This window comes from Oncorhynchus keta, chromosome 34 (assembly GCF_023373465.1).
Source record: "Oncorhynchus keta strain PuntledgeMale-10-30-2019 chromosome 34, Oket_V2, whole genome shotgun sequence".
Classification (NCBI taxonomy): domain Eukaryota; kingdom Metazoa; phylum Chordata; class Actinopteri; order Salmoniformes; family Salmonidae; genus Oncorhynchus; species Oncorhynchus keta.
The window spans coordinates 77,153,548-77,165,197 of NC_068454.1; the positions used below are offsets into that span (position 1 = coordinate 77,153,548).

The 11,650-nt window shown below is 50.3% G+C and overlaps 1 protein-coding gene across 1 annotated transcript in view; it reads right to left on the reverse strand.

Annotated features, from left to right (window-relative positions):
• The window catches only part of LOC118378969 (glutamate receptor ionotropic, NMDA 2D-like), a 237,505-nt gene extending 226,082 nt beyond the window's left edge, over positions 1-11,423 (reverse strand). Inside the window, exon 1 of the mRNA XM_052492672.1 lies at positions 11,017-11,423. The gene's annotated coding sequence lies outside the window, so the exon portion shown is untranslated. The remainder of the gene's footprint in view (positions 1-11,016) is intronic.
• Positions 11,424-11,650: the final 227 nt, after the last annotated feature.

Sequence of the window (11,650 nt, forward strand, 5' to 3'; positions counted from 1 at the left end):
GTTCTTCCCCTCCTTTACTCTACCTGTTCTTCCCCTCCTTTACTCTGCCTGTTCTTCCCCTCCTTTACTCTGCCTGTTCTTCCCCTCCTTTACTCTGCCTGTTCTTCCCCTCCTTTACTCTACCTGTTCTTCCCCTCCTTTACTCTGCCTGTTCTTCCCCTCCTTTACTCTGCCTGTTCTTCCCCTCCTTTACTCTACCTGTTCTTCCCCTCCTTTACTCTGCCTGTTCTTCCCCTCCTTTACTCTGCCTGTTCTTCCCCTCCTTTACTCTGCCTGTTCTTCCCCTCCTTTACTCTGCCTGTTCTTCCCCTCCTTTACTCTGCCTGTTCTTCCCCTCCTTTACTCTACCTGTTCTTCCCCTCCTTTACTCTGCCTGTTCTTCCCCTCCTTTACTCTACCTGTTCTTCCCCTCCTTTACTCTACCTGTTCTTCCCCTCCTTTACTCTGCCTGTTCTTCCCCTCCTTTACTCTGCCTGTTCTTCCCCTCCTTTACTCTGCCTGTTCTTCCCCTCCTTTACTCTACCTGTTCTTCCCCTCCTTTACTCTGCCTGTTCTTCCCCTCCTTTACTCTGCCTGTTCTTCCCCTCCTTTACTCTGCCTGTTCTTCCCCTCCTTTACTCTGCCTGTTCTTCCCCTCCTTTACTCTGCCTGTTCTTCCCCTCCTTTACTCTGCCTGTTCTTCCCCTCCTTTACTCTGCCTGTTCTTCCCCTCCTTTACTCTGCCTGTTCTTCCCCTCCTTTACTCTGCCTGTTCTTCCCCTCCTTTACTCTGCCTGTTCTTCCCCTCCTTTACTCTGCCTGTTCTTCCCCTCCTTTACTCTGCCTGTTCTTCCCCTCCTTTACTCTGCCTGTTCTTCCCCTCCTTTACTCTGCCTGTTCTTCCCCTCCTTTACTCTACCTGTTCTTCCCCTCCTTTACTCTGCCTGTTCTTCCCCTCCTTTACTCTGCCTGTTCTTCCCCTCCTTTATTCTGCCTGTTCTTCCCCTCCTTTACTCTGCCTGTTCTTCCCCTCCTTTACTCTGCCTGTTCTTCCCCTCCTTTACTCTACCTGTTCTTCCCCTCCTTTACTCTGCCTGTTCTTCCCCTCCTTTACTCTGCCTGTTCTTCCCCTCCTTTACTCTACCTGTTCTTCCCCTCCTTTACTCTGCCTGTTCTTCCCCTCCTTTACTCAGCCTTTTCCTCTCCTTTTGTCGTTCATTCACTCTGGAAAAGGAAAAGGTGCTCTTTGTTCTGGGGATAATGACACTATAGTATTTATGGATTTGGATTATTAAGCATTTGCACCTGTTTGTGACAGAGAGAATTCAACACGGTCGTTAGAACAATGAGGTTCTGAGAAGGACGAGGTCATCAGGTTAAGTGTAAATGAAGATGGAATGATGAACATCAGTTTTTCCCTTTGTTTGTTGGTGTTTTAACCCCCTTACAAACTTTACAACTGGTTCAAATACTGAGCAAATCTTTCCACAAGACTGATAAATGACAGTGAATATTCCCACTGGCCCCTGGTTCTAGCTTCACTGAATCTGAATATGGGGTTGATCACAAAGATTGCTGCCACTCAGTCCACTGCATTTCCATTGTCAAGCCCTGAGGCATGGAGCCAGTAGTGAGGGTTTAGTGAAAGTGGCCAGAGATCCTGGCCCTGGGAGTGTGTCTGAGCTGGAGCAATGACACAGTGGAGGGTGACACACGGCACGGGCTGCAGACACAGGGTAACATCGCTTTTAGAAATGACTCCATTTCCTCTTTTTAATAACCACTTATGCTGTCATTTCCTGCCCCATCTATCATCATGAGGGACCACACCACATTGCTGCACCGCACAAAACATGCAGTCATGTGCAGCCATGCTTGAGGCCAACTCTCAACACCAAACCCCACCTGCTTGGTCTGTGTGTGTGTGTGTGTGTGTGTGTGTGTGTGTGTGTGTGTGTGTGTGTGTGTGTGTGTGTGTGTGTGTGTGTGTGTGTGTGTGTGTGTGTGCGTGCGTGCGTGCGTGCGTGCGTGCGTGCGTGCGTGTGTGTGTGTGTGTGTGCGTGTGCGCGTGTGTGCGTGTCTATGTACTCTGTTTAGCCTTGTGCAGTGTGTGCTGTGTGCTCTGTCTACACGTCTGTCGGTCTGTATTGTGTATGTGGTGTCCATCCATCCTGGCTCCTTGTTTGTCCTTGCATGTATCTGTCAGTGTGTATGAACCGTGCAGCCAGCCCAACCGTATACTACAGTACAGTACAATACAGTAGAGTACAGTGTGCTATCCCTGGCCCAGACCTACCACTGTGGGCTAAAGTCAATTAGCATGCTGTTTATCAATAGTGGCCAAGCCAATCCACAAGAGAGCATGGGGAGAGGGGAGTACTGCAATCGCTCCAAAACACCAGTCTCTGATCTCGTTAAAGACTAATTGATGTTCTATGTTAACGAGCTTTACCTTAATTAATGGTATTAAAAAGAACAGGGAGTGGAATGTTGGGTGGTTTGGGTGGGTGGGATTTGGGTTAGTCGCTCTAATATTGTATAAAAGGGATGGATGAAAGGAAAGGAAAGGAGAAAGAGGGGAAGGTGTGATGTGGGATTAGAGGAGGGAGACAGGTTGCTGGGGTGAGGAAGAAGAAATGGAAGGGATTGAGGGGGAGAAACAGGGGGATTGGAGGAAGAAAAGAGAGACGCAAAGTGAAGGATAGAGAAGAGCTTTAAGGTGTTCTGTGAAAAAGTAGGAGAATCAATGAGGTGAAATTGATGAAGAGCGGAGAGGGGAAAAAAGCAGACAAACGTTGACTCAATTCCTCTCATCTCTCCTCTCGCCCCCTCCAACTATGTCCCCTCTTGGATATTCATTTCCAGCTGACCCCTCCCCCTCTGACTCTCCTCCTCTACCTTCTCTTCCCATCTCCCTCTGACTCCTCCTCTACTTTCTCTTCCCCTCTCCCTCTGACTCCTCCTCTACCTTCTCTTCCCCTCTCCCTCTGACTCTCCTCCTCTACCTTCTCTTCCTCTCTCCCTCTGACTCTCCTCCTCTACCTTTTCTTCCCCTCTCCCCCTGACTCTCCTCCTCTACCTTCTCTTCCCCTCTCCCTCTGACTCTCCTCCTCTACCTTCTCTTCCCCTCTTACTCTGACTCTCCTCCTCTACCTTCTCTTCCCCTCTCCCTCTGACTCTCCTCCTCTACCTTCGCTTCCCCTCTCCCTCTGACTCTCCTCCTCTACCTTCTCTTCCCCTCTCCCTCTGACTCTCCTCTCCTCTACCTTCTCTTCCCCTCTCCCTCTGACTCTCCTCCTCTACCTTCTCTTCCCCTCTCCCTCTGACTCTCCTCCTCTACCTCTGACTCTCCTCCTCTACCTTCTCTTCCCCTCTCCCTCTGACTCTCCTGCTCTACCTTCTCTTCCCCTCTCCCTCTGACTCTCCTCCTCTACCTTCTCTTCCCCTCTCCCTCTGACTCTCCTCTCCTCTACCTTCTCTTCCCCTCTCCCTCTGACTCTCCTCCTCTACCTTCTCTTCCCCTCTCCCTCTGACTCTCCTCCTCTACCTCTGACTCTCCTCCTCTACCTTCTCTTCCCCTCTCCCTCTGACTCTCCTGCTCTACCTTCTCTTCCCCTCTCCCTCTGACTCTCCTCCTCTACCTTCTCTTCCCCTCTCCCTCTGACTCTCCTCCTCTACCTTCTCATCCCCTCTCCCTCTGACTCTCCTCCTCTATCCCTCTCCCTCTGACTCTCCTCCTCTACCTTCTCTTCCCCTCTCCCTCTGACTCTCCTCCTCTACCTTCTCTTCCCCTCTCCCTCTGACTCTCCTCCTCTACCTTCTCTTCCCCTCTCCCTCTGACTCTCCTCCTCTACCTCTGACTCTCCTCCTCTACCTTCTCTTCCCCTCTCCCTCTGACTCTCCTCCTCTACCTTCTCTTCCCCTCTCCCTCTGACTCTCCTCCTCTACCTTCTCTTCCCCTCTCCCTCTGACTCTCCTCCTCTACCTTCTCTTCCCCTCTCCCTCTGACTCTCCTCCTCTACCTTCTCTTCCCCTCTCCCTCTGACTCTCCTCCTCTACCTCTGACTCTCCTCCTCTACCTTCTCTTCCCCTCTCCCTCTGACTCTCCTCCTCTACCTTCTCTTCCCCTCTCCCTCTGACTCTCCTCCTCTACCTTCTCTTCCCCTCTCCCTCTGACTCTCCTCCTCTACCTTCTCTTCCCCTCTCCCTCTGACTCTCCTCCTCTATCCCTCTCCCTCTGACTCTCCTCCTCTACCTTCTCTTCCCCTCTCCCTCTGACTCTCCTCCTCTACCTTCTCTTCCCCTCTCCCTCTGACTCTCCTCCTCTACCTTCTCTTCCCCTCTCCCTCTGACTCTCCTCCTCTACCTTCTCTTCCCCTCTCCCTCTGACTCTCCTCCTCTACCCCTCTCCCTCTGACTCTCCTCCTCTACCTTCTCTTCCCCTCTCCCTCTGACTCTCCTCCTCTACCTTCTCATCCCCTCTCCCTCTGACTCTCCTCCTCTATCCCTCTCCCTCTGACTCTCCTCCTCTACCTTCTCTTCCCCTCTCCCTCTGACTCTCCTCCTCTACCTTCTCTTCCCCTCTCCCTCTGACTCTCCTCCTCTACCTCTGACTCTCCTCCTCTCCCTCTCTTCCTCCTCTCCCTCTGACTCTCCTCCTCTACCTTCTCTTCCCCTCTCCCTCTGACTCTCCTCCTCTACCTTCTCTCTCCCCTCTCCCTCTGACTCTCCCTCCTCTACCTTCTCTTCCCCTCTCCCTCTGACTCTCCTCCTCTACCTTCTCTTCCCCTCTCCCTCTGACTCTCCTCCTCTACCTTCTCTTCCCCTCTCCCTCTGACTCTCCTCCTCTACCTCTGACTCTCCTCCTCTACCTTCTCTTCCCCTCTCCCTCTGACTCTCCTCCTCTCCCTCTGACTCCCTCTGACTCTCCTCTACCTTCTCTTCCCCTCTCCCTCTGACTCCTCCTCTCCTCTCTTCCCCCTTCTCTTCCCCTCTCCCTCTGACTCTCCTCCTCTACCTTCTCTTCCCCTCTCCCTCTGACTCTCCTCCTCTACCTTCTCTTCCCCTCTCCCTCTGACTCTCCTCCTCTACCTTCTCTTCCCCTCTCCCTCTGACTCTCCTCCTCTACCTTCTCTTCCCCTCTCCCTCTGACTCTCCTCCTCTACCTTCTCTTCCCCTCTCCCTCTGACTCTCCTGCTCTACCTTCTCTTCCCCTCTCCCTCTGACTCTCCTCCTCTACCTTCTCTTCCCCTCTCCCTCTGACTCTCCTCCTCTACCTCCTCTATCCCTCTCCCTCTGACTCTCCTCCTCTACCTTCTCTTCAATTCAAATCAAATCAAATGTATTTATATAGCCCTTCGTACATCAGCTGATATCTCAAAGTGCTGTACAGAAGCCCAGCCTAAAACCCCAAACAGCAAGCAATGCAGGTGTAGAGTCCCTATGACTCTCCTCCTCTACCTTCTCTTCCCCTCTCCCTCTGACTCTCCTCTCCCTCTAACTCTCCTCCTCTGACTCTCCTCCTCTACCTTCTCTTCCCCTCTCCCTCTGACTCTCCTCCTCTACCTTCTCTTCCCCTCTCCCTCACTCTGCTGTCTTTTCCCATCCTCACCTCCACCTTTATTAACACCTTCTGTCTCTCTCTCCTCACTTCACCTCTCTTCCCCAATCCTCTCTCCCTCTCTCCTCCTCCCCCTGTTCCCATATTCACAGCTGATACAGTAGAGCTCTCTGTGGGCAACAGTATGATAGAACAGTAGAGAGGGGGGGGGTGATGTATTGACACTGAAGGCATTACCACAACACATGCATTCCTCTGCTGCTGCAGTGTGTCTGTGGAGGGGGGATTGGGCTCTTTCCTCTGTGTGTGTGTGTGTGTGTGTGTGTGTGTGTGTGTGTGTGTGTGTGTGTGTGTGTGTGTGTGTGTGTGTGTGTGTGTGTGTGTGTGTGTGTGTGTGTGTGTGTGTGTGTGTGTGTGTGTGTGTGTGTGTGTGTGTGTGTGTGTGTGTGTTATGCAGATGGGCATGTATGCCAAGTTTAAGTTGCACAAACATAACATAAAGGAATAATGATAACATAGTCCATGGGAATGGATACCAGCTTGACTATCTAAATAAGTGGAAACTGCTCTTATCAGAACCAGCATCTAGACGACTACAAATACACACGCGTGAATGTAGGCCTATAGTGAAAACGCTGTTTTCCATCAACATAATGCAACACTTGAACAGCGCATCCCAATGAGTTTGAGTTTGATATGGCAACCAGAATCACTGCAGCACATCTGTGATATGCAACACCATCTCTCATACAGGTCAGATACTCTCTCGCCACTCTGGCTACAGAGCTCCAGCTCTAGTTTCCGGTTCTGGCCTTAAATTTGGGCCTTCATTTATGTTTACCTTAGCTATAGTCCATTAATAAAGTCATGCTAGGAACAAAAGTTATTTATGGAGCAAAAAGGATAGAACACGAAGATGTATATTTACAAATCTACCAAGACAACAACTGAGCTCACACTCTCAGCTAAAAAAACATCATATTTCCACTGCCGTTGGTAATTTAGTCAAGTAACAGTGTTTGAGTACAAATACATTGGTGAAAATAAGGAGAATGACAGGTGTTGTGCCACTACTGTACCTCGAGAATACTGTAACGTATTCTCCATCCTAGCCTGCTGTACCTCAGCATGCAGTGGTCTTAACGTATTCTCCATCCTAGCCTGCTGTACCTCGCATGCAGTGATTTTGCTAGTGCTGTCAGCATGCAGTGATTTTAACGTATTCCCATCCTAGCTGCTGTACCTCAGCATGCAGTGGTCTTAACGTATTCTCCATCCTAGCCTGCTGTACCTCGGCATGCAGTGGTCTTAACGTATTCCCCATCCTAGCGTGCTGTACCTCGGCATGCAGTGGTCTTAACGTATTCTCCATCCTAGCCTGCTGTACCTCGGCATGCAGTGGTCTTAACGTATTCTCCATCCTAGCCTGCTGTACCTCGGCCAGTGGTCTTCGTATTCCCCATCCTAGCGTGCTGTACCTCGGCATGCAGTGATCTTAACGTATTCTCCATCCTAGCCTGCTGTACCTCAGCATGCAGTGGTCTTAACGTATTCTCCATCCTAGCCTGCTGTACCTCGGCATGCAGTGGTCTTAACGTATTCTCCATCCTAGCGTGCTGTACCTCGGCATGCAGTGGTCTTAACGTATTCTCCATCCTAGCCTGCTGTACCTCGGCATGCAGTGGTCTTAACGTATTCTCCATCCTAGCCTGCTGTACCTCGGCATGCAGTGGTCTTAACGTATTCCCCATCCTAGCGTGCTGTACCTCGGCATGCAGTGATCTTAACGTATTCTCCATCCTAGCCTGCTGTACCTCGGCATGCAGTGATCTTAACGTATTCTCCATCCTAGCCTGCTGTACCTCGGCATGTAGTGGTCTTAACGTATTCTCCATCCTAGCCTGCTGTACCTCGGCATGTAGTGGTCTTAACGTATTCTCCATCCTAGCCTGCTGTACCTCGGCATGCAGTGATCTTAACGTATTCTCCATCCTAGCCTGCTGTACCTCGGCATGCAGTGATTTTAACGTATTCTCCATCCTAGCCTGCTGTACCTCGGCATGTAGTGGTCTTAACGTATTCTCCATCCTAGACTGCTGTACCTCGGCATGTAGTGATCTTAACGTATTCTCCATCCTAGCGTGCTGTACCTCGGCATGCAGTGATTTTAACGTATTCTCCATCCTAGCCTGCTGTACCTCGGCATGCAGTGATCTTAACGTATTCTCCATCCTAGCGTGCTGTACCTCGGCATGTAGTGGTCTTAACGTATTCTCCATCCTAGCGTGCTGTACCTCGGCATGTAGTGGTCTTAACGTATTCTCCATCCTAGCGTGCTGTACCTCGGCATGCAGTGATCTTAACGTATTCTCCATCCTAGACTGCTGTACCTCGGCATGCAGTGGTCTTAACGTATTCTCCATCCTAGCCTGCTGTACCTCGGCATGCAGTGATCTTAACGTATTCTCCATCCTAGCCTGCTGTACCTCGGCATGCAGTGGTCTTAACGTATTCTCCATCCTAGCCTGCTGTACCTCGGCATGTAGTGATCTTAACGTATTCTCCATCCTAGCCTGCTGTACCTCGGCATGCAGTGGTCTTAACGTATTCTCCATCCTAGCGTGCTGTACCTCCGCATGCAGTGGTCTTAACGTATTCTCCATCCTAGCGTGCTGTACCTCGGCATGCAGTTGTCTTAACGTATTCTCCATCCTAGCGTGCTGTACCTCGGCATGCAGTGGTCTTAACGTATTCTCCATCCTAGCGTGCTATACCTCGGTGTGCAGTGGTCTTAACGTATTCTCCATCCTAGCGTGCTGTACCTCGGCATGCAGTGGTCTTAACGTATTCTCCATCCTAGCCTGCTGTACCTCGGCATGCAGTGGTCTTAACGTATTCTCCATCCTAGCGTGCTATACCTTGGTGTGCAGTGGTCTTAACGTATTCTCCATCCTAGCGTGCTGTACCTCGGCATGCAGTGGTCTTAACGTATTCTCCATCCTAGCGTGCTGTACCTCGGCATGTAGTGGTCTTAACGTATTCTCCATCCTAGCCTGCTGTACCTCGGCATGTAGTGGTCTTATGGTATTCTCCATCCTAGCCTGCTGTACCTCGGCATGCAGTGGTCTTAACGTATTCTCCATCCTAGCCTGCTGTACCTCGGCATGCAGTGGTCTTAACGTATTCTCCATCCTAGCCTGCTGTACCTCGGCATGCAGTGGTCTTAACGTATTATCCATCCTAGCGTGCTGTACCTCGGCATGCAGTGGTCTTAACGTATTCTCCATCCTAGCCTGCTGTACCTCGGCATGCAGTGATCTTAACGTATTCTCCATCCTAGCGTGCTGTACCTCGGCATGCAGTGGTCTTAACGTATTCTCCATCCTAGCGTGCTGTACCTCGGCATGCAGTGGTCTTAACGTTTTCTCCATCCTAGCCTGCTGTACCTCGGCATGCAGTGATCTTAACGTATTCTCCATCCTAGCCTGCTGTACCTCGGCATGCAGTGGTCTTAACGTATTCTCCATCCTAGCCTGCTGTTCCTCGGCATGCAGTGGTCTTAACGTATTATCCATCCTAGCGTGCTGTACCTCGGCATGCAGTGGTCTTAACGTATTCTCCATCCTAGCCTTCTGTACCTCGGCATGCAGTGATCTTAACGTATTCTCCATCCTAGCCTGCTGTACCTCGGCATGCAGTTGTCTTAACGTATTCTCCATCCTAGCGTGCTGTACCTCGGTGTGCAGTGGTCTTAACGTATTCTCCATCCTAGCGTGCTATACCTCGGTGTGCAGTGGTCTTAACGTATTCTCCATCCTAGCCTGCTGTACCTCGGTGTGCAGTGGTCTTAACGTATTCTCCATCCTAGCGTGCTATACCTCGGTGTGCAGTGGTCTTAACGTATTCTCCATCCTAGCGTGCTATACCTCGGTGTGCAGTGGTCTTAACGTATTCTCCATCCTAGCCTGCTGTACCTCGGCATGTAGTGGTCTTAACGTATTCTTCATCCTAGCCTGCTGTACCTCGGCATGTAGTGGTCTTAACGTATTCTCCATCCTAGCCTGCTGTACCTCGGCATGCAGTGGTCTTAACGTATTCTCCATCCTAGCGTGCTGTACCTCAGCATGCAGTGGTCTTAACGTATTCTCCATCCTAGCCTGCTGTACCTCGGCATGCAGTTGTCTTAACGTATTCCCCATCCTAGCGTGCTGTACCTCGGCATGCAGTGATCTTAACATATTCTCCATCCTAGACTGCTGTACCTCGGCATGCAGTTGTCTTAACGTATTCTCCATCCTAGCCTGCTGTACCTCGGCATGCAGTTGTCTTAACGTATTCTCCATCCTAGCCTGCTGTACCTCGGCATGCAGTGGTCTTAACGTATTCCCCATCCTAGCGTGCTGTACCTCGGCATGCAGTGATCTTAACGTATTCTCCATCCTAGACTGCTGTACCTCGGCATGTAGTGGTCTTAACGTATTCTCCATCCTAGACTGCTGTACCTCGGCATGTAGTGGTCTTAACGTATTCCCCATCCTAGCGTGCTGTACCTCGGCATGCAGTGATCTTAACGCATTCTCCATCCTAGACTGCTGTACCTCGGCATGCAGTGGTCTTAACGTATTCTCCATCCTAGCCTGCTGTACCTCGGCATGCAGTGGTCTTAACGTATTCTCCATCCTAGCGTGCTGTATCTCGGCATGCAGTGGTCTTAACGTATTCTCCATCCTAGACTGCTGTACCTCGGCATGCAGTGGTCTTAACGTATTCTCCATCCTAGCCTGCTGTACCTCGGCATGCAGTGGTCTTAACGTATTCTCCATCCTAGCCTGCTGTACCTCGGCATGCAGTGGTCTTAACCTATTCTCCATCCTAGCATGCCGTGCAGAGATATAAATAGATTGAGTGAAGATTGATCGACAATCTTACTGAAAGCTGTAGCTAAGATAAAGATGGTGGGTACACACACACACAGACACACACACACACACACACACACACACACACACACAAGCACAGCACACATACACAGTAGCCTAAGCATACCTTGCAAAATGAACATCAATAGATATGACCACTTCAATTGATAAATCCGCAGGCATTCGTGCAAGTACCAGAAAACTGCTGAACAAGTATGTGTGTGTGTGTGTGTCTGAATGTGGAGGTTTTTCATATGGTATCTATGTAACCTACGAATATGCAAGATAGGCTATGCGTTGAGGGGTATAAGAGCTCGTAAGTGTTCACGCGCAGCAATGACAGAGGGGTCAAAGCCCCGCGCTCCGGCCGTTTCCACCTCTCCATCCATCTTTCCATCATGAGCGGCTCTACAGATGCCGACACCCGCAACCCTATTCCCGTCTCAATGACGCGTAGCAGGCTTTCGCTCCACTAACCACAATGATTCTAACTAGGAGACAGAAAAAAACTAACAAAATACCTCCGCACCTCGAATTCATAAAAATACATGCACTTACTGTTTTTCATGAGCCTTTCCCCCCTCGCTCCCTTCGTCCCTCCATTCTTTTCACATCCTTCCCTTTTGAGGTATCCGTTTGCGTGTTTCCCCCCTGAAAATATATATCTGAATATATATTCTACATGTATTCAATTTTCAGATCTCTCTCCACCTCTCTCCCTCCCTCTCTCCCCTCTCTCTCTTTCTCTCTCTCTCTCTCTCTCTTTCCCTGTTCTTTTGTTAAAATTCAGTATATGCGCCCGGTCACCTAGCAACCATCAACCTCTCTCTCTATCCCTTCCTCACTCTCTCTCCATCACTGGCGACACGTGTTGAATGCTAAACTTAGCGGTGTGGAATAATATTAATAAAGGGGTGGTCGCTCTATAACTCTCCCTCTCTGCCTCTCTCTCTTTCACTCTCACGCTTTGGCTATCATAATGCAATATAAATATTTACTAGAACCACTCAACCCTCTTATTGCATCCCCCCTCCGCATTTCTCCTCTCCCTCCCCCTCTCTCCCTCTCTCTCCTCCCCTCCGGTCCTGCCATTCTCCTGGCTCCTATTGTTTTCTGCTTCTCCAAGCAAAACGGAGGCGCACCTCGCCACTGTCTGCGGAGCACATGTGAGTGTCATTCTGTTCCGTGGCTG